This window comes from Lissotriton helveticus, chromosome 11 (assembly GCF_964261635.1).
Source record: "Lissotriton helveticus chromosome 11, aLisHel1.1, whole genome shotgun sequence".
Classification (NCBI taxonomy): Eukaryota; Metazoa; Chordata; class Amphibia; order Caudata; family Salamandridae; genus Lissotriton; species Lissotriton helveticus.
In genome coordinates this window covers 921,389,654-921,412,602 of record NC_136072.1, presented here as the reverse complement: position 1 = coordinate 921,412,602, position 22,949 = coordinate 921,389,654, and the positions used below count along the sequence as shown (strand labels likewise).

At 45.0% G+C, this 22,949-nt stretch overlaps 1 long non-coding RNA gene across 1 annotated transcript in view; it reads right to left on the bottom strand.

Moving 5' to 3' along the window:
• Positions 1-2,027: 2,027 nt before the first annotated feature.
• The window catches only part of LOC144792274 (uncharacterized), a 53,104-nt gene continuing 32,182 nt past the window's right edge, over positions 2,028-22,949 (bottom strand). Inside the window, exons 2-3 of the long non-coding RNA XR_013602528.1 lie at positions 5,226-6,549; positions 2,028-4,393 (exon numbers count right to left, since the gene is read on the bottom strand). This is a non-coding gene — a long non-coding RNA (uncharacterized LOC144792274). The remainder of the gene's footprint in view (positions 4,394-5,225; positions 6,550-22,949) is intronic.

Below are 22,949 nucleotides of genomic sequence, written 5' to 3'. Positions count from 1 at the left end.
TCCCAGCTTCTGACGGGTTATGTTGCAGAAGGTTCGGGTGGAATTTTCTTTTAGGCTTCTCAAAGTTAACCTAATGGGACGGTGTATAATTTCCCAGTCCCTTGGGCCTCGTGCTGTGACCAAGATTGATGAGAGTCTACCTGGTTAGTAGAAAAGAGTTCTGCTCTCTGTGGGGGTCCGAGTTGTGTGTCCACCCGCAACCTTCTGCAAAATAACCCGTCAGAAGCTGGGAAGTCGTGATATCTATACATGACAATTGTGGCCTGACTGCATATAATATTTATGGTCTACAACTAGGGGCGAGTATACATACCCTCTGGTTTTGGCAGACAAAATTTATGTCTTGATAAAGGTGATCACCGAAACGCGTCGACGCAACCAATATTGTATAATTCAAGTCTCCAATACCATAATAGATACGCTGATTTGGTAGCGATACTACTCTGGTGTTAACAGTACGGAGAAAGAATATACAAACCTGTATCCAACAAGTGTATGTTGTAACTGTTCTGTCTGCTTGTAATTGTGCAGGTCGCAATTATATGTATTGTTTCAATTTTATTCTGTTTTAGTCAAGGGATTTAGTTTAGTTATCCCTTTTGTTTGTTTTTTAAAAATATTCAAAATAAATGAATTTTTAACTTTTCCACATTCTTGTTGTATGTTTTTGTTAAGTCATAAGGTTCATTATTTTATACCTGTATTTAGTTGTGCCTTAAGGGAACCCTTTCTCTTACGGAGATGGAGGACTGACAGCAGCGGAGAAAGAAGAGTGTTGGAATCTGGGTAGTGGCAGGGCTACAAGCCGCCAGTAATAAAAAGAAGGAAGACAGATGGAATTGTAGAAGAGATCTAGATGTAAGTTCTTTAGTATGGTAACAATAGTGGCATGCATAAAGGATCAGGACAATGCCTTGAAGAGAGAGAAAATTGAAAGGAAAAGGCATAGAATAGAAATAGGAAGCTGTTTGGCTGCATCCAGATCAGCATGCTGTGACAGAAGTTTAGTGTCACAGGTATGGTTGAAATCACAGGATTAAAATAGAGACATGAGAGGAGTAGAGGAGAGAAAACAGGAGGCCAAAAAACTGTGGAGAATCATCAGTATTAGTGAGACAGAATCAGGTAAGGGAGGAGAAAGATGTTGATTAAGCAAGACAAACAATGAGGGTGAGGAGAGAGAAAGCCTATGAATCAATAGTACACGTGTTTCATCACTAACATGTCATGGAATAGTGAAGAAAGGAATGGTAAGTTTAGTGAGGAGTGTGTTTTTTCCAGGTGTCAGATGCTATTTAAGGAGGGGGTGGGGCATGGGGCTACTGGGCCTCATCTGTGGTAGCTGCAGTAATTTGCCTCTCATGTCCACGGGTCTGTCCTACTATGGCCGTGCAAATTGGGCCATATTCAAGCTTTCCTTCATTTGACTCTCTGGGGTAGTGATGGCGAGCAGTTACAGGCTTCTCAGAAAGGTTAGTATGGGGGTGCAACAAACTCAGCACTCAATAATCACCAAACAGTGCAATAACTGAGTGCCCAAGCCAGTGCTAAACTTTTTAATAAAGAAAACACTTTACTGCACTGTAAAATACAATACTATGCACAACAAGATGCAATAATGTGAGTTTCTGGTGAAGGGGTAGGGATACCCTTGATGCTCTTCTCCACACTCCCTTTCCATGGCTATGGGAAGTCAGTAGTCAGTCTCAAGGATAGGCACAGACTGCTACCCTTTGTAAGGCAGAATATTGTGCCTAGTCTCTCAGTCTTTAATAGCTCTCACCAATGTGAATATTTATGGCCAGTCCGAGGTTCCGACCACAACGCTGTTGCAGTGGAAATCCCACGGTAATCTCGCTTTGGAAAATCTAAGAAATGTGGCACCATTACCTCTGATTACCGTCACCCTGATTTCCGCTAAAGGTCAATGGATCTTTGCCACCGTTTATGACCAGAGAGCTTCTACATAAACACGGGCAATTCATAAAATGCAAATGAACATGTTAGCCAATAATGAGAGTTATGAGCAGTTTTAAAGGGATTTATTTTCCAATCAATATTTAAGAAACTCTGACTCTTCATTCTGTAGTCAGGTATCAATCAGGTTACAGAATTGATAACAGAAAAATGAGGTTAGCACAAAGCATCATAATTTGCAAACAGAGCATTCCATAAAGGAAATAATAACTATTCTAAGACAATGGGGCTCAAATGACGTCAGTCAGAACTCCGGAAAAGTCCCAGAAACAAGAGTGAGTTTGCATAAGCCAATTAATAATTGCAGAATCTCCCATGAAGGGAAACAAAGGATAGAGCAAATAAGCCTTGGCAAAGCCAATTAGTCAAAGCACAAATCAGAATGGAACTAAACCTACAAACTAATCTGCCTACATTCTGCTCTCCATCAAAGGTCCGCCCTCTCCTTCACTGCATCTGTAAATCACTTCTGCCCTCTCCATTTCTGCGTCGGAGTCTGAAACCCCTTTGCAGCCTTGCATCTCTAAATCTCTGTCTGTCTCAAAGGGCTCCTAAAGTCTTCTGCCTGTGTTCTGAAAAGCATCCTCTTGTCTCCTCTTCTCTCTCCTCTCCTAACTAGGAACGCATTTATCAAATAATAATGTTACAAAGCATGTAACGTGACTTTCATTCCTCCAACTGCAATCAAGCATTCTCCAAAAGGATGCCTCCACCCATCTGCAGATTTCATACGTCATCTCTCAGACAGGCAAAGATCCTTCCCACTGTACATTCTGCATCTTATTTAATACAATTTCATCTCCTAACCTTCCTTTTAAAGGACATTTTATTTCTAACTACAGACATAACATGAGCTGCAAAAGAACCTTTTTTAACTAAGCAAGAAACATTAAACTTGGTAATGCACTTTTAAAATATACGTGATTTTCTACTCTCACTACAGCAAAGAATTAAATGAGGCTTTGTTCAACATTTCCAGCAACTACAGAGATAAAACTCAGACCAAGAACACAGCTGCAAATAATGTCACTGTTCTCTTCGCAAGGAGAGCAAAAGATTCATTTACATCAAACTATGAATTACTTTCACATGGGTTACATAAATTGCTAAATAAAACTGTCTGGCTGAAGTCTCTGAATTTCAATAGCTCATGTTTTCATTCTGTGGCACAGAAATGTGCGTGTCACCTTTCAAAAGCAGCTTTTTATTTCTGAAGCAAAGGCAGTTTTTCCATCAGTAAAGAAAGCACAGATTTAGGCTCTTTCAAAGTGCATCAGTCCTTGTGTGCTCACCCTCCTCCAAGGGAGAAATGCTGGCTGCAGGTGCATTAGCAACGATTCCATGTCCTAGATCAGATATGGAGGTTGTCTTTTGAAGGTGGCAGTAGCAGTGTGGATTACTGATGGTCTTCAGAGATGGCAGGTTCTCCTGCGGGCTCAAGCTGAGTTGGTGGATGTCAGAGATTACAGGTCACCACAGGTTCCTTTGGTACTGATTCAGTTCTGATGCCACACATGACAGCTGCCCAAGAGGCGATGGAGAGGTGCTGGTCCCAGGGTTTTGGCTTCTTGGGAATCTACTTCGGTTCAGTGTTCCGACTTACAGCAGTTGGGCTCCTTCTTGGTGTGTACAGTTCACTTAGTGGCAGGGAAGTTGTATGGGCGCACTTCAGGTCAGCATCTCGAGCAAGCCGTACCCAGACTCAAGATGTAGTTGTCAGCTCGGGCACACTTGGGAAAAGTATCTAGTAGTTTCAGGTTCAGCGGCAAAGTCCACATGGGCAAACGCTGAGCCAGTGTCGCAGGCTATCTGCTTCAGAGTCTGATGGCAGACTTCAGGCAAGTGCCACTGACTTGCAGCTTCAAAGTCTGTTCAGGTAGAGTTCAGGAAAGTGCTGTTGGCCAGTAGGTTCAACAAGAGTGACTGGTTCTGGTCTGGGACCACCTCGACATGTTCTCATGAGTCTCTGGTGAACACACATTTAGCTCCAGGGTCAACTGATTCTTGCCAATGCTGGCAACAGACTCCTCCTGCAGGGATGGATCACCTTCTTCACAGGCAGGTGCTTCAGAACACAGAGCCAGCACTTCATTGCAGATCAGACAACAAATGATATCCTCTCATCTCTAAGAAGTTGGCTGTCAGCAAACATCAACTCTGGTTGAACAGCAATCCTTTGGGTACTCTGCAAAGCACCGCCTCCTTTGTGAAAAAGAACTTGGAACTGGAGCAAGTGGGTGAGCAACTCACACCTTTATACATATAAGGGAGACAGGGAATGAGTATTCTCTATGTTTTCTCAGAATAGATTTGGGTCTTTTTTCTTTTCATAGGTCCTTTCCAGTCTGACTTTCGGACTCCGTCTTTGTACACAGTAATATTTCGCACAATAGAGTTGTCTGCAGGTTAAAAGCTCCTACAACAGAGAAGCAAAAATATGTAAGCATTCCTCATCTGGTTATCACCAGCTACTCTGAAAATGGTTGGGAAGAAAAACAAAAGGTGGCCCTCCTCTAACGAAACCTTCATACTCTGAACAACAGTGATTGCAGTCTCACTCTTCATCCCTACCATCAACCAGGTAGCACTGCTCAACACGACTGATTAGCATCTCACTGTAGAAAAAGGATCTAATTGAATTTCTAAAAGAAACTGTCTCCGCTTTCCCCACTACAGTGTCTAGGTCCACTCCCTCCATTCTCAGGACTGTCAGCAACAAACGTCCACTGGCTGAGAACCTCCATTTTGTGCACATAAACAGGTGAGTAGCTTCCAAAATGGACCCTACAAGCACACAGGCCACTCACCTATACACAGACACATGCAGGAATGTTAGCACTAGGATCCAGACCAGCCTGTAGCAGTGGAACTTTACATAAGTGGGCGGGTAGTTCCCTAGTGGTCTGTTCACACCTACAGGATCACAAAAACACAGGATGCTGCCAGCAGCGCTTTACGTGCTAAATTCATACCAGGACAGTAGTCTACGTCACAAATGAGAGTGCTCTTGGTGCATCCCTCCGGGTGCGAGACTGGACCAGGACCGCACTTACTTCAAGTGACAAGCTGAGGCCTCTGCACACCTGCTAGATTAGCGTGATGCTGTGGCAAACAATCAAGATATCAGATACTCACAGCTGGGAACTCAGGGTGCGGAATACAACTGTACACCATGCAGTAGACACTCCCTCCCAAACACAAGATTCTGTCATGCTTGCAGTGGCTTCATTGGACTACAAGATACTTACCCTGCCCACACAGGCGGTGGCTTGGACGGGCAGCTATAAATATCCTTCGACTGCATCTCCTCCAATGCTTAAAGACCAAATGTTTTAAGGTTTAAAGAATCTTGCATGCGAAACATATCATAATTAACATTATTTAATTAGCCTGTATGCTTAGAAAATTTGCTCATGTTTGAAGTTCCAAAGTTCCAAGGTCTGGTAGTACAGAATAAAAGAAGCAAGGACTAATGGTGCTTGGTGTTCCAGTTATATGACCGGGGGTATCACTTCCGGTAATATCCGTAGCATCGCAGAGCACTTCTGGCTGTCTCTGGCACTCATAGCAGAATATTTAATGCCTTCTCGTTCCAGGTGGGCACTGCACCTGTGGATATGGATAGTTCAAAGGCTGTACATTCTGCAGGAAAAAGTCTCCGTTAGCAGTACAGCTTAAAGGTGACTGTATCATTCATCGGGAAGCCTCCGGATTGGCAGATGGGATTCCTGTGTGGACGACCGGTGGCTGGCAGACGCTTCTGGCTCGCTTTCCAAGCCCAATCCTTAGGGACCCATAGCCGGTTCAGGAGGACCAATTTGCATGTATATTAGATGACTATGAATGCAGTGTATTTAATTTGCATTCAATGTACATAATTTGCATTACAATCAGTTAGATTGCACGCCTGAAGTGAGACGTTCCCAGAAAGCGAAGAGTGCATGTTGCCTGCTTTCTCTTTAGCTTCTGTCTGATCTTGGAGGTTTGAGACCTGATGACTTGCCCTAAATTTTCCAATGGGACAACGTTCATGTAATAGAGAACCCAGAGCTGTACCAAAGGATGTTGAATTTTTACAGCCGTGGACAATTATTTTAATGAAGATGAAGAACTCATATAGCGCACTATTGCCTCACTTTGAGATCCCCAGATTTTGGTGCAGGTATGATAAGGCTGGGTGGTGAGGGGCTGGAATCTCTGATTCTTGCTGGTATCATTGCACTTAACTCTAGAGATTACGAGTTATTTCCTATGGAATACAGACTAACACATATATTTTCACCTGAATGGGAATTAAAAACATATCTGGCAATACCAGGTTCTAATCTATGTCTTTTTAGCAATTTCAGCAAAGGCGCTGGAAATAAGGATGCAGTGGTGAGGGGGTTGGAGGGGGTGCTGCAGCACCCTCAAAATAACCATGGTGGAGTTACAAGATGAATGAGTATCAAAGACATCCTGGCACATTTCCCGTGATTTCAAAAACAGATGAAATGTCTGGGTAGGTCCTCTGAAAAATTTCTGCTTACTCTTTCAAGAAGGCGTGATTGGTGTTTACTTTTCCTTCTCTGCCTGTTAGAGAATTAAAAATTAGAGTATTAGTTAATGTGAACTATCTGACAATCTTGCTGGGATACAGGGAGTGTAAAAGGAAAAACTGTAGGCTAGCAGGTATTTTCTAACACACATTTAAACACCTGCAAAATAACTGTACAAATATTTCAAAATATATCAGCAGTAAGGGAAGCAAAAATAAAGCAATTGTTTTGTAATTTTGTAGTGTGATAGAAACAAACATTGTAATAGGATAAAAACAACTCAAGACACTTTACTTGGTGAAGTGTAAATGATATACAAATGTAAATATTTGCAGACAACTTATTTCCGCACATTATCATTTGCGCGTTATATAATGTTATCATATCCTCCTAAAAGGAACGAGGGAAATACCCTAAATGTACTTACTGTATTGAGGTAGAACAGGAGGGGTCTATAAAATAAGGAATCAAGAGGTCCTGAAGAAAGCCATCCAGACCTTCAACTGAAGGAAATTGTAATTCGGCTAAAACATGTCGACAAACAAGCAGTAAGGAGGGGTGAATAGGTACTAACAACCTTATTTCACCACCATCCTTTTTTCTTTTAATCCTGGCTGGGTAATCCAGGAATAAAGGGTAACCGTGGCTATACCTGAGCTAGTTTTAATATCCCTATATGCACTAATTTCTTTGTTGATCCCGTTATTATTTATACATGTTTGTATTGTCTTCCCCTCCCCTATGCTCCACCCCAGGCGTTGGTTTGCGTGGGGTGTTAGTTAGCAAGCTCGATGATGAAGCATGTCATACATTGTGAGTGAGGGCAGTTTTTTCACACTGAGCACATATCACTTGCATCATTTAACCACATTTTCCATTCCTACCTCTCTATTGTGTGAACAAGGAACATGATGGGTCAGTGGATGGTGAGAACCTTTCTCCCACCCTGACCTCTGAGCAGAAGAGGGACTGTCGCCAGGCGCTAGGGACAGTTTGCCTCCCTGTTCTCCCTGACCCCAGGAATCACCAACTGCTGTGTCCATGATGTGGACACGGAGAATGCTTTGCCTACGAAGCACAACACTTTCAGGTTGACTGACAGGGTCAAGGCTAGAGTCAAGGAAGAAGTTTCCAAGATGTTGGTGTTAGGGGTGATAGAGCCCTCCAGCAGCCCCTCGGCCAGCCCAGTGGTCTTGGGTCCAAAAGCAGCTGCATCAAGTGCCACTCCTGAACTTCGGTTCTATGTGGGCTACCGTGGACTCAATGCCATCACCAGGACTGATACGCACCCAATCCCCAGAGCTGATGAGCTCATTGATCAGTTGGGAGCTGAGCATGTTTGATCTAATGTCAGGGTACTGGCAGAATGTCTTAACTGATGGGGCCAAAGAGAGGTCTGCATTCTCCACGCCAGATGGGCACTACCAGTTCTGGATCATGTCATTTGGGTTGAGGAACGCCCCAGCCACATTCCAGAGACTGGTCAACCAGGTACTGCCTCAACTGGAGGAGTTCAGCGCCGCCTGGATGACACTACAGTGTCTAGTTCCAGCTGAGAGGAACACTTGCAACACCTCTGTGAAGTGTTGAAGGCTCTGCAGAAGGCAGGCCTCACTATCAAGGCCAGTAAGTGCCAGATAGGGCAGGGGTCTGTGGTGAACTTAGGGCACCAGGTAGGAAGCAGCCAGGTTGCACCCCTACAACCTATTATTATTATATTTATATTTATAGAGCGCGCAGCTACCCGGAGGTTTCCCGGCGCTAAAGACAGGATGAAAAATGACCTGCCAAAAAGTGAGACTCAGGGCCTGGAGTAGAGAATAGACTATTGGTTAAACAACCACGTTTTTAGATCCCTACGAAATTTGAGGTAGCTGGGTTCTGTGCGAAGGTGATGGGGGAGAGAATTCCAGAGGGAGGGCGCTAGATAAAAAAAGGAACGTCCGCCCATTCTAGCTTGCTTTATCCTAGGTACCTGAAACTTGTACTGGTTTGAGGAACGAAGACACGTGAAGGGCAGTATTGGTGAACTAGAGTTCTAAGATAGGGTGGTGCCCTGCCTGAGTTGATTCTGTGCATATAGCACATGGCTTTGAACTTTGTGCGACTTTCAATTCGGAGCCAGTGAAGGTTTCGTAAGGGGGTTGATGTGGAGGATTTGTTAGGCAGTTTGCAAAGTAACCTAACCGCTGCGTTTTGTACCATCTGAAGTTTCCTCGTTACTTCCTTGCTGGCACCTAGGTACAGGATGTTGCCGTAGTCCAGTCTAGATGTTATTAGAGCCTGGACTACGGTTTTTTGTGTGTCCTGAGGAAGCATCCATAAGATCTTCCTGAGCCACTTTAGGATAGTGAAACAGGTCGAAGCAACTCTGACCACTTGGTGCTTCATGGACATTTGATCATCAAAAATGATGCCAAGGTTGCGGGCAGTTTTAGAGGGGGAAGGAAGAGGACCCATCTGGGACGGCCAATGATGTGGGTCCCACAGAGCTGCATTGTTACCAAAAAGGAGGAGTTCGGTCTTTCCCCCGTTAAGTTTGAGTTTGTTTATATGCATCCATTTGGCAATATCATTGAGTCCAGAGCAAAGGGAAGATGGGTTAGAGTGTGCATTGGTGGAGAGTGAATAGATAAGCTGGGTATCATCAGCGTATGAGTAAATAGTAAGCCCAGCTTGTTCCACAATGGTGGCTAAGGGGCTGATGTACAGGTTGAAAAGTAGGGGGCTCAGGATGGAGCCTTGAGGGACACCGTACTGTGAGTTATGTATTTTAGAAACAGATGTGGGGGAGAAAACGTGAAAAGTTCTATCATGGAGAAAACTCGCGAGCCACTCAAGAGCAGGTCCAGTAATACCGCCAGATTGAAGGGTGTTGAGAAGGATGGTATGGGAAACCGTGTCAAATGCGGCACTTAGGTCGAGCAAAATGAGTGCCACGGTTTCCCCATTGTCAACCTGACTGCGTATAGTCTCGGCGACACCTAAAAGTGACGATTCTGTCGAGAATCCTGCCCTAAAGCCAGACTGAGATTTGTGGAGGAGGTTCCTTGATTCAGTATATTTAGTGAGTTGTATATTGATATGTTTTTCTAAAATTTTAGAAAAGACCGGGAGAAGCGAGATCGGGCGGAAATTAGAAGGATTTTCTGGATCTGCATTAGCCTTTTTCAGCAAAGGTACTATCATAGTATGTTTCCATGTATTAGGAACCTTGGCTACCCTTAGGGATGTATTAAGAAGCTCTAAAATGAGATTGAGGGTAGGTGTATCCAAGGTTTGTAGAGCTTGTGGGGGAAAAGGATCCATAGGAGAACCTGATTTGATGTTACTGATGATAACGCGTAATGTGGAAATATTGAGAGGGTCCCATGTTGCTAAATGCTGACTGGTGTTGCAGGCAGTTTGATCCTGTAAAACATGTTCAGTGCGGATAGCCAGTTTGGGGAGCGCAGATGCTGTGCGGGAGGGAGTCGGGTCATCAAAACCAGCATAGATGTTATCAATTTTGTTGATGAAGAATTCAGCCAGAGCATTGCATTGTGTGGAATCCAAACATGGGGCTTTTGGTTGGCAAGTAGCGCCGGAAAGTTCTTGCACGGCTTTAAAAAGTGCTTTGGGGCGATTATGTGCGTTCAAGATGGTTAAATTGACGTATTCTGCCCTGGCCGTGTTACAGAGTGCATGATATTTAGTTAGGGCTGATTTATACAATAACTTAGTGCAGGGATCATAATGAGTGCGCCACCGCCGCTCTAAGTTTTTGCATATGTTTTTTTCCGATTTAAGTGATTCAGTAAACCACGGGGCAGGTGGGTGGTGCGAATTATACTTTTTCTTTCTCAGGGGGAGGCATACGTTGACAGCGGAGCTAAGCCAACTATGGATGACCGCTTCCTCTTCAATGTTAGTTATAGTAGTGAGGGGCCTGGTGTTGTCTAGACATGCTTTGAAATTAATAGTGTCCAGTTTTTCCCAGTTTCTAGTCACCCTGGATTCTGCGGAAAGTGCTTGAGTTGTGGGAGACCGGTGGATAGTTATAGAAAATTCCACCAAGTAGTGATCTGACCAGGTGATAGGTCGGTGTGGCTTACATGTAATAGTGTCGAGATTAGAGAAAATGGGGTCAAGTAAGTTTCCTGCCTTAAGTGTGGCTCACTGGTTAGAGGAGGCAGACCTGGAAGCAGAGGTCAGCCCGGGACCAGGGTTCAATTCCCGGCTCGGCGGGGTCTTGAGTCCTAAAATGTCCATGGACTCGACAATTCTCGCTCTGGTGCCTACTCGATTCACGGGTTCACACTCTGCGACTCTGGGCAATAGCTTGCTTAATCTCCACAACGGCCCCTCGCGGCGGGATGCCTGGCTTTCACCTTGCGGATACCCTGCCGGGGTTATCTCACAGGGGAATACCAGGACGGGTTCCCTAAGCAAGCGCTTAGAAACCGCTTGGTGATTTGCGCTATATAAATTCCTGTACATTTAAATTCCTGTACATGTGTTGGGCCTGAGTTACAAAGGGTGAGATTCAGTGCTGCTAGGTCCGGGATGAGATTGGTGCTAGTGTGGCAGGAGGTGTCATTGAAATGGATGTTGAGGTCTCCTACAATCAGGAAGTTAGTGGCGTCTAGCAAAAAGGCCGAAATGAGCTCAGGAAGAGAGGCAGCCCAAGAGCTAGCTGTACCAGAGGCGCGGTAGATAAAAATTCCAGTAAGGGTAAAATTAGGGGAGAGCAGAAGCTTAAAAAGGCCGGCTTCACAGTTTTGTATGTCTAGATCCACCCACTTACATTTATAGGTATTTTGAAAAATAATCGCTATCCCTCCTCCCTCTTTACCCACCCTGTTCCTGCCGATGTAAGGGGAGGGCTGATGCTATGTCCGGGCCGGAGCTGTCATTTAGCCAGGTCTCAGTGAGGAATAGAGCAGCTGGTTGTGATGTAGTGAGTTGGTCAAAGACGTCTCTCTTGTGCTTTGACAATGATCTGCAGTTCAAACTGATAAAAGTAAATTCGTGAGGGGGGTCTATATATTTGTGCGTGAGCAGGGGTTGCAGAAATTCAGAAGTCACCATGTTTAATGTGGAGGGTAGGGATAGAAGGGATAGGTTGCAACCTGAGCATAAGGAAGGAGTTTGGTGACAGCTAAGGGACGCGGCCTGGGAGTACTGTGTAGACTTAAGATTTAGTAGGGTTTCTCTGGAATATCTTCGCGTTTTTGTGGAGATTATAGCAGAGGAACTGGCCCCTTGCCCCGTCCGGTCGCGGACGGGCGCAGACGGGCTGGACTTTGGTTTGACTTCGGCGCGACAGCGGCGCGTCCGCTGCGCGACCGGAAAAACATTGGAATATATAGGTGGAAGGGGAGTCAGCTGCTGGTCGCTGATTGGTTGCTGGGCAGGAAGTCATAATCACTAAGATTGACACCATTCTGGCTTGGGACCCCCCCAAGACCCAGACAGAGGTGAGAGCCTTTTTAGGTCTCACCGGCTACTACAGACGGTTTGTCAAGGGGTATGGCACCATTGTTGCCATCTTGACAGAGCTGACTTCAAGGAAGCAGCCAAGAAAAGTGATCTGGACTGAAGCCTGTCAGACCACTTTTGATGCCCTGAAATCTGCGATGTGCACGGCGCCCGTGCTCAAGGCACCCAATTTCTCTAAGGAATTTGTTGTGCAGACAGATGCTTAAGAGCATGGTGTAGGTGCAGTTCTCTCACAATTGAATGGCAAGGGCTTGGACCAACTTGTAGCATTCATTAGCAGGAGGCTACTTCCCCAGAACCCAGGTGGTGTGCAATTGAGCGAGAAGCTTTTGCTGTTTTCCGGGCACTGAATAAGCTACGGTCCTACTTGTTTGGGACTCACCTCTGGGTTCAGACAGACCACAGGCTCCTCACATGTTTGGCGCAAATGAGGGGTGAAACCCAAACTGTTGAGGTGGTCCATCTCCCTACAGTAAATGGACTTTATGGTGGAACACCACCCTGGTACAAAACACGACAATGCTAGTCAGATTCTTTTGCCTTAGTGATGAGAACTCCCAAGAGGGTGGGTAATTCTCCCCACTTTTTAGCTGGAGGGGACACGTGTTAGACTTGGCATCCTTGGTATGGTTTCCCCTGACTTTTTGCCTCAAACTCCTGTATTTTTCTTTTGTTTAATATCTTTATATTGTGTTTTATAACACAATAGATTGCAATACATTCCAATCACAAAAAAGACCACAAGAAGTCATCCAAGAGCTTTATCAATATTCAGCGTTACCCTGTTTCTCAAGGCATTCCGCGTAACAGATTCATTGTCATGTGTTACCAGGACCAAGAACCTTTGCATCTCAAATGTTCCCCCTCAACAACACTCTCCCTCTTTGTCACACCCCGTGAACTAAACAAAAAGATAAATGAAACTAAATAGAGCAAAGTACCCAGGTGAATGTAAAGTGAGTTAACATTGTATAGGGATGTCTCTCTGTACATAGAGTCTCTATTCAGAACTGGAAAAGATGCAATGCTCGTACCGTGGAGGGGTATGCCACAAGAGGAATGTCCCTGGAAAGGTAGCTAATAAGGGTACCCCATGCATATTGAAAATTCTAGAAGTCATCTACAAAGATGTTGCTCGTTCTTTCCATTGTGACTGCCTGCCACAGCCGGCGTGCTATTGTGTCAGAGCGGGGCCGACCTCTTCTTCCATGCTGCTGCTATCGCCAGCTTCGCTGCTCCTAGGCCGAGCCACACCACATCTTTGTCAGTTTTTGTTTGATATTTCAAAGAGGAGTTCTTATGCCTAGTAATGCAAAGTCCGGGGAGTCTGGGATTGGATATCCGAACATGTATTTAATGTCTGTCAGAATCTCTGCCTAAAAGTGGTTGGTTAGTCCCGTCATATTTGGCAATAATTGCCCAGCATACTACAACCCCTCCAACATAGATCTGACTTATTAGGGAAAAGTCTTTTTAATTTAGTTGGTTATAGGTATCAATCATAGAGTACCTTGTGGTGGGCTTCCTGTAGGCATAAGGAGCGATTGTGGCAGGCTATATCTTTCCATAAAGACCTCCAATGTCCCTCTGGGATGTCATGTCCCAGCGTACGATCCTAAAAGGAAATGTGAAGTGGTTGTTGGGAAGGCAGTGTATGGAGAAGTAGGGAGTATGAGAAAGATATCGTGCCTTTAGTTGTCCTATCCCCTTCACAAAGCGCTCTACTTGCGTGTGCTCCCTAGTGGCTGTCTCCCTAATTTCTGTGTTTAGCGCCCATTGACATATTTGCAAATAGTGGAAGTGTTCGGTATCTGAGAGTTGGGAATCTCGTTTACAGTGCTCAAAGGTGAGAGTGTCCCAATTGCGAAATAGATGGGATAATATAATGCATCCCCCTCCTTCGATGCTTCAAATGGACCTGGTTGTAGCGCCTGCGGAAATGCCGGATTGTAGTATATTGAGGTGAAAGGAGAGGGAAATGTTGTCCATGTGGCTATCTTGACCACCTTATGCCAGGTTCCTTGGGTCATTCTCGTGGGTGTGCATATGTACGCATTAGGGAGGCGGTCTGCCTTTGCTTTCCACAACATGTCCCATATGTCTCTTCCTGCGATCGCCCAATCCATATAAAGCCAGTACTTTTCTGGATCTCTCTGGGACCATTCCGCAATGACGCGTAATTGGGCGACTTTATAATATAGATTAAACTCTAGGAGCGCTAGACCCCCTTCATCTTTTGGACGCCAAAGCAAGTTAAAGGGGAGGCAGGTTCTTTTGTTTTGCCAGATAAATCTTGTCAGCAATGTCAAGAGTGTGTTCAGGAAATCTCTCTTAAGGTCAATTGGTTGACTTTGGAATAGGCGGAGGAACTTCGGTAAGACCACCATCTTAATCACATGTATTCTACAGAGCCATGACAAGTAAATCGAGGCCCATCGCTTAAGGTCACTCTGCAATTGTCAGAGAAGGGGAGGGTAATTGGCTAGAAATAGGCTTGAGAGCTTAGGAGTTAATTTGATACCAAGATAGGTAAGCTCCTTCTTCACCCACTGAAAGGGGGTCGTAGATATCAGCTCTCCCACCTCTGCTTAGGTAGAGGAGGGAAGAAATCAGGCACCCCTGTCTGGTTCCCCTCCCAGAGGAAACGACTCAAAGCTCACTCCCTTAACAATTACTCTGTAGCAGGGAACCGCGTAATTGGCCCGGATTATCGCTATAAAGGCATCACAGAAGCCTAATTGCTGTGGATCAAGAAGGTTCAATCCACCTGGTCAAAACAGATGGCCAGATAGATTATTTGGAAAACGTAATCATACCCCACTTAGCCGCAAAAATCCTAAGCGGGCACACTTTTCATTTACTTATTCCATAATTTCTAGAAGAACATTTACATATGTCCGAACTTCGAAACCTTTTAAATAGCAAAATTCACATAAAGTGCGATATTCAAAACACACATTTTTACAAACAATACAAATGAGACATATTTACAATTACACCGTATACATGAAAAGAAACACAGAAAGACATAAGAATATGCCTCTATTCATTCAATGCATGGGGCACCAGTCCTGATATAAAACCAACAAACAAGGGGCCGTTTGATTCTTTTAGCTGGCCTACTTGCTTGACTGTGCTGGAAACGAATACATCCAAGGGTCAATTCTCAGGTAAACAATGTCTTAATTTAGAGTCCTGAAATGCCCTTCCTGAATCCTGTTCCAACACAGAGTCAACGCGTTTCAAACCCGGATGTGTTTTAGGGGTTCTCCTCAGGACCTGGACTGGAAACTGGCCTGTACTGTGGGACATACAAATACATACATAATCGGTGTGAGAAAATAACTAATCCTTTTCTATTGTGACTCATACTCCCTTCAATCTTAGACAAAAGTACCTGATGTGAAGTCTTGATGAAGCGACTGTGTAGCTTCTCGCAGGGGCGCTAAAATTCAGCAGGAGTACAAAATATAGAGAATGCCCAGAGTTGCTACAGTGTTGTATTTACAGAAACTCGGCTAGCAACAAAATATGTACACATGATTAAATGTCCTACCTCACGGAAGATTTGAGTCTGTCATCGATCTATTGTAGTTTAGTGATGGTGCCCGGTGCTGTAAACAACAATTAAGCAGCCATTTAGTTGCCCTTGTCTACAGTGTGTATCTAACATGCGATTCTGCTGCGAAGCGTCTTTCACATACCTTCCGGCTTGTAAATGGAATTTATCCCAATGCGATCATAGTTGTCAAGGGGATATTCGTTGTAGATTCTACCCACCGGGTCTGTGAACGTAACATAAAGACCACATTTCAGAAGTTTGTCTAACCAACTACTTAGACTTCGAAGCTCAGTTTACAGTCTTTCGCTTACTTCTGCTCCGTGTTTGTCACTCGATGCAGCTCCTGCGTTAGACGTCAGCACGCATCTCGAGGCGTGTACGTTTTTTGAAGGAGCCATTTCGTCAACATGACTCGCCGGGGCGCTTGGTCTATGTAGTGCACATACTATGTTTGCCCTGTTATTATGCCTCAGAGTATCCTACGTGTGTTTGAACGTTTTACACCGTAGTTTGTGAGCCTGCTTGTTCAAAATCAGGGGCCACAGTTATCTTAAATTGCTCAATTCAGAAAGTTCGTTCAATCCATTGGTTGTTGTATTGAATTTCAAAATCAGAAATGCCTCTCTCTGAGATAGTTGCAGATCAGGGTCTCCTCCGGCACCTGCGGCAATTTTAATAGCGGAGAGAATCGTCCATTTGAACTCGTTGTGACCATGATTTTTTCCCCAAAAATGGGACACTAGTGAGGCGGACAGAACCTTGTTCTTCAGCCTCGACCGGTGTTGGACAATGCGTTGTCGTGCTTCCTGTGTTGTTTTGCCTTTGTAGATTAACTGGCAAGGGCATATAATGGCATATATGACGTATTTGGATTTACAATTTGTAAATAGATCGTGTCTCCAAAATCTTTTGCCATCGCTGAACAATGTGCCTTCTACAGTAGTGTCGCAAGCCGAACAGGTTCCACATTTGTGGTGTCCTTTCACTGGGCCTGGCCCAAAGAGGGTACTCTGGGTCGCTTTTTTGACCGGAGGGCGTGTCGAGATGATTTGTTGCCCTATGCTGCGGTTCTATTTTAGTGCAAACAGGGGTTTGCCCACCTGGGGGATGACATCTTCAATGCACTTTTGGTAAAAAGTACAAGTGGGGTGTTCGAGGATATTTTTTCACCAGCTATTCTGCTTCCTTTTTTCCCAAAATGCCTTTCTCCTTGGCACTACCTTGCCCTCAAACACCCGGAAGAAGCGCTCGTCTAGGAAGGAGGTCAGCCATTCCAGGGCCGCGCTCGACACGCCCTCTAAACGATGTAATAATGTGGCATGGTTAACCGTGTCGAACGCGGCGCTGAGATCTAGTAGTATAATGGCTGCTTTCCCTCCCCGGTCCAGCACAGATCTTGTTTCTTCCGTCACTGCTAATAAAGCAGTTTCAGTTCCATGTTGGGGGCGGAATCCTGTCTGGGAGTCACATAGCAGATTGTTGGATTCTAAATAATCTACTAGGATGTTATTGATGTGCCTCTCCAACAGCTTGCTCATCCAGGGGAGTAGGGAGATTGGGCGAAAGTTGACCAAGTTGTTCTGGTCTAAGGTAGGCTTCTTTAAAAGGGTCCTGACCATCGCACATTTCCACTGGGCTGGAACCGAGCTGGAGATGATGGAAGAGTTGAGGACATCCAGAATGACAGGGCGAATGGCCTCAATGACTTTAAGAAGGGTCTGCGGGGGAGCTGGGTCATTGGGGGATCCTGAGATGACTTTAGGGAGTATTTTATCCAATGAAGTGGGATCCAAAAGAGGGAACTCATCAAGTGAACAGGAGACGTGGGAGTCCAACTTGGTGACTGTAGTGGTGTCCAGATCCTTTACACCAGTGGCAAAAGAGGAATAAATAGCCTGGATCTTCTGAGAGAAGAAAGTTGCCAAGTTGTTACATCGGTCCTGTGCACCGACCGAAGACAAACGCTCAGGGGGAAGAGAGATTAGTGACTTAGCAATTTTAAAGATTTCTTTGGGGGAGTTTGCAGCTAGGTTGATTTTGGAATCGTAGAATTGAATTTGTGCAGCTTTCAATTCATTCTTATATGCCTTGATAGCGGATTTATACTCTGCTTTCTTGGATTGCGAGTATTCTCGCCTCCAAGCTCTCTCCAGTTTACGACACGATTGTTTCATGGTTCTCAAGGCAGCGGAGTACCACGGGGCTACTTTAGATCGTTTTATAGAGTGCAAGGATTCTTTCGGGAGAACCTGATCAAGGGTGTTAAGAATCCAATTGTCATACTCAGTGTTGGCTGTATTGGGGTTTGTCGTCTTCAGAGGAGAGTGAGCAATAAGAACTGATTTCCACTTGGAGAGGGGCAGCGAGGCCCATTTCCTTCCCCAATGTCTGTTATCGTTTTGTGAGATTGGGGGGGTATTAGTAGACCATGTAAAGGGTACTAAATAGTGGTTGGTCCAAGGCAGAGTTATAGGTGTTTCAACTCTTAGACTGTCTAGATTGCTAAAAATATGATCTAGAAGGAGCCCCTTAATGTGTGTCGGGTGAAAACCTTTTTGAAGCAGGTCTATAGCTTGAAGATTAAGTCGTTTTATAGAGTGCAAGGATTCTTTCGGGAGAACCTGATCAAGGGTGTTAAGAATCCAATTGTCATACTCAGTGTTGGCTGTATTGGGGTTTGTCGTCTTCAGAGGAGAGTGAGCAATAAGAACTGATTTCCACTTGGAGAGGGGCAGCGAGGCCCATTTCCTTCCCCAATGTCTGTTATCGTTTTGTGAGATTGGGGGGGTATTAGTAGACCATGTAAAGGGTACTAAATAGTGGTTGGTCCAAGGCAGAGTTATAGGTGTTTCAACTCTTAGACTGTCTAGATTGCTAAAAATATGATCTAGAAGGAGCCCCTTAATGTGTGTCGGGTGAAAAACTTTTGGAAGCAGGTCTATAGCTTGAAGATTAAGTCAAAGACTATTTACTACTGAATCCAGCGGATCGTCCAGATGCAGATTCAGGTCACCCAACAGCGTAAGATTTGCCGAAGTAAGCACTAAATTAGCAGCGACATCTGTCACTTTTGGGACGAAGTCGCTGGGAGGACCCGGCGGTCGGTAGACCAAAATGCCTGAGAAGGTAGTGGTAGGGGAGAACTCAAGAGTAAAATGTAAACTCTCGCAGGCCGATGTGACAGGGGCGGTGACGCGGCATCTAAAAATGTCTCTATGTGTGATGGCCAATCCTCCACCTCTGCGTAGCTTGCGATTCAATCGCTTCAGGGTGTAGCCCTGGGGGGTGGCCCATACTATTGTAGGATCAGTTTCCAGCTGAAGCCATGTCTCAGTTAAAAAGAGGGCGTCGGGATTGAGCTCCTCTATCAGCATGGCAAGTTCAGCACAGTGTTTCGGTAATGACCGACAGTTAAGAAGAAACATCTTCCAATTGTGCGTAGGGGAATGTTTCTCAGCACTCAGGGTGGGTAGATCCCAATTACACGCTTTACAACGGACTGTCGGTTTTGTAGGTGGGACCGAGTGTAGACATGCAGGGTTGATAGTGGGTCTTAATTAAGCATGCAGAGAGGAAGCACTGTATGTAATATAAGTCCCTACCATGATACCCGCCAGTGACAGGGATCTGGGCGCGTCTGGACGCGGACTGGCGCAGACTGGCTTCTCTTTGGCGCCTCTTCGGCGCGTCTAAGGCGCTCCCGCTGCGCGTCACCGCTGCACGAAAGGGCAGGGGAATAAGTAGATTGGGGGAAGTGGGAGACTAGAGCGTCACCCTCCAAATATGGCCGCCCGGCGTGTAGCAACCAGGAAGTGAGGACGCTTTTCCTCCCTCCACTACAAACAGCATGAATTGCTGCGGTGGACCGGGGAGTCAGCGTGCAAATGAGGCAAGATAACGACAGTTTTAAAAACACAACAGTAATTTCAATTTTTAAAATAAATGTTTGCAGCAATACGAATTATCAGCAAAGCGCTAGCACAGCGATGTTATCAGTCAACATTTCGTGCGCGAATGCGCTGAGCCCTTAAGTAGTCAGGGGGAAGGGGGAGACTAGAGTGTCACCCTCCAAAGATGGCCGCCCGGCGTGTAGCAACCAGGAAGTGAGGACGCTTTTCCTCCCTCCACTACAAACAGCATGAATTGCTGCGGTGGACCGGGGAGTCAGCGTCCAAATGAGGCAAGATAACGACAGTTTTAAAAACACAACAGTAATTTCAATTTTTAAAATAAATGTTTGCAGCAATACGATAGCACAGCGATGTTATCAGTCAACAATCTGTGTACATATTTTGTTGCTAGCCGAGTTTCTGTAAATACAACACTGTAGCAACTTTGGGCATTCTCTATATTTTGTACTCCTGCCGAATTTTAGCGCCCCCGCGAGAAGCTACACAGTCACTTCATCAAGACTTCACATCAGGTACTTTTGTCAAGATTGAAGGGAGTATGAGTCACAATAGAAAAGGATTAGTTATTTTCTCACACCAATTATGTATGTATTTGTATGTCCCACAGTACAGGCCAGTTTCCAGTCCAGGTCCTGAGGAGAACCCCTAAAACACATCCGGGTTCGAAACGCGTTGACTCTGTGTTGGAACGGGATTCAGGAAGGGCATTTCAGGACTCTAAATTAAGACGTTGTTTACCTGAGAATTGACCCTTGGATTTATATGTTTCCAGCACAGTTAAGCAAGTAGGCCAGCTAAAAGAATCAAACGGCCCCTTGTTTGTTGGTTTTATATCAGGACTGGTGCCCCATGCATTGAATGGATAGAGGCATCTTCTTATGTCTTTCTGTGTTTCTTTTCATGTATACGGTGTAATTGTAAATATGTCTCATTTGTATTGTTTGTAAAAATGTGTGTTTTGAATATCACACTTTATGTGAATTTTGCTATTTAAAAGGTTTCGAAGTTCGGATATATGTAAATGTTCTTCTAGAAATTATGGAATAAGTAAAAATTTCTAAATGAAAAGTGTGCCCGCTTAGGATTTTTGCGGCTAAGTGGGGTATGATTAGATTTTCCAAATAATCTATCTGGCCATCTGTTTTGTTGTTCTAAATTAGAGTGGTCTAGACCAGTTAGTGTATAGACCCAAGCCTTCCTTGGTTTTATTGGGATTTTTGTTTAGTAGCCTACTCGATCAAATGTATAGCACTCCATACATTATCATGAGTCTGCCAGCATTCAATGAAGCCTGATTGATCTGGATGAATCAGATCAGGCATCATGTCCTCCAGCCTTGAAGCCAGGATTTTGGAGTATAGCTTTGCGTCAAGATTGAGGAGTGCTATGGGGCGATGAGAGCCACACCTATGTATGTCTTTGCCTGGTTTCGGTAGGACCGCGATGACTGCCTCCCTCATCGTAGGGGTTACCTTCCCCATTTCTGCAATATGATTGAAGAGAAAGGTTAAGTGGGGTGTAATTTCTGCACTACATGTTTTATAAAATTGAGAAGTCAGACCGTCCGGGCTGAGGATTTGTGGAGCTTCAATGTATCGATAACCTGTCTGACCTCCTTCCTCACTAATGGGCTCCCCTAATTGTTCATTTTGAGTTTGTGGTACTCGTGGAAGTTCCACCATGTGTAAGTAGGCAAGTTGGAATTGTGAGTTGACCGGGTCCACTGTGTATAGGGCTTTATACAACTGCCCCAAGGCTTGTGCCTTTCCCTTGTCCAAGGTTTCCACTTCTCCAGTAGGGTGGCGTATGTCTCCTATGTATTCTTATTCCCTGTGCATCCTTATTTGTCGTGTGCCCCCACATTGTTGCCATGCGAGAAAGTTGTTTGCTTAAGCCTGAGGAGTTTTAATTCCATTCCTTTAGCATAGATTGCATTAAGTTTCCCTTTGACGTCTGTCACTTTCCGTTGGAGGCACAGTGTGGGGGGTCAGTTTATGGGCCTGTTCTAGGGTGCATAATTCTCCCTCTAAGGTCAATCTCTTCTTGATCCTCTGGGTGTTTAATGTCGAGATTAGTGCTACACATTGGCCTTGCAGGACCTCCTTAAATCAGTCCCAGTTATTGGAGGGGGATGTATCCTGGGTTTATTCAGCTGGAAAAATTCTCTAATGCTCTTGTAGAGCTTATCTCGTAATAATCTATCTCGAACCAAGGCATGGGGATAAAGCCAACGCTTGTATTTAGGTGGGTGGTCATTCCACTCAAAGGAGGCGACCACCGTCGCATGGTCTGAGAAAGTTATTGAGCGAGTTGTTGCTTCCCAAATCTCTTGGGCGAGAGCCTGGATACGGAACACATAGGCCAACCTAGAATATGTAAGATGGACATGGGAGAAAAATGTTTAGTTTCAATCTCTGGGGTGTTGCTCCCTCCATGCTTCAAGTAAACCCAGATTGTGCATTACTTGTTTTAATTCTTTTGTGAAGCTACCTGTTTGCATCCTGTGGGGGTGGGTACTATCCACGTCAGAGTGCCATGTAAGGTTAAAGTCTCCCATGAGAATAATATCTCCTTGCGCAAAGCCCTCTAGCTGTGTCAGTAGAGTTGATACATGGGCTACTTGATTGGAGTAAGGTGCGTAAGTCGCTGCAATTGTGCATATTCTACCCCGAATACGCCCTTTCACCAGGACCACTCTTCCCTCTTTATCTGTTTAGTAACCCTCAGGTTGGAATTGTAGTGTGGAGTGAAATAGAAGTGCTACCCCACTGTGTTTTGTAGAGGCTGAAGGTTTGTATATCTGGGGGTTACATCTTTTGTTTGAGCCTATGATCCTCCGACCTTTTAAAGTGAGTCTCATGCAGCACCCCAGTATCATAATGTTGATCTAGTAAATAGTTCCATGTCTTATGTCTTGTGGCCGGTGCATTCTATGTAAGGGAGGTAACTACCATTCTGACAATTTGGGGGTCCCCACCTGCCTCTGAGTCTGCTCCTTTCCGTGCACAGCCTCCCCTCCTCGACCCCTGCCCTCTTTTCCCCTCCCCCGACCACAGGCAGCTCCCGTCCTTGTACACTACCAATCTGTATCTTTTGTAGCCATAGTCTCATGTCAGAGTGAATCCTGAGTGCCTGAAAACAAAAAGTAAGGAAAAAAAGACCCTAGAACAAAACTTGTAGGGACAACTAGTCAGAAATTTGGTCCACCGATATGGTAGGTGGTCATGGGAGGCGATTCAGACCAAAGTCGCTACCATGTCTGCAGTGTTGCAACTGCATACAAGGGTCCAAATCATTGGCAATCGTGTTATGTGCGACAGCCATCTGTCTAGTCAGGAATGCAACAGACTCAAAAAACTAGAGGAGTTGCCGGGGCAGCACTAGCAGCTGCACATGGGGAGAAGGCGACCCGTGGAGTGACCATCAGTCCTTCTTATAGTGTACAGTCCAGGGTGAGCGCTGCAGCGTGACTGAAGAAGG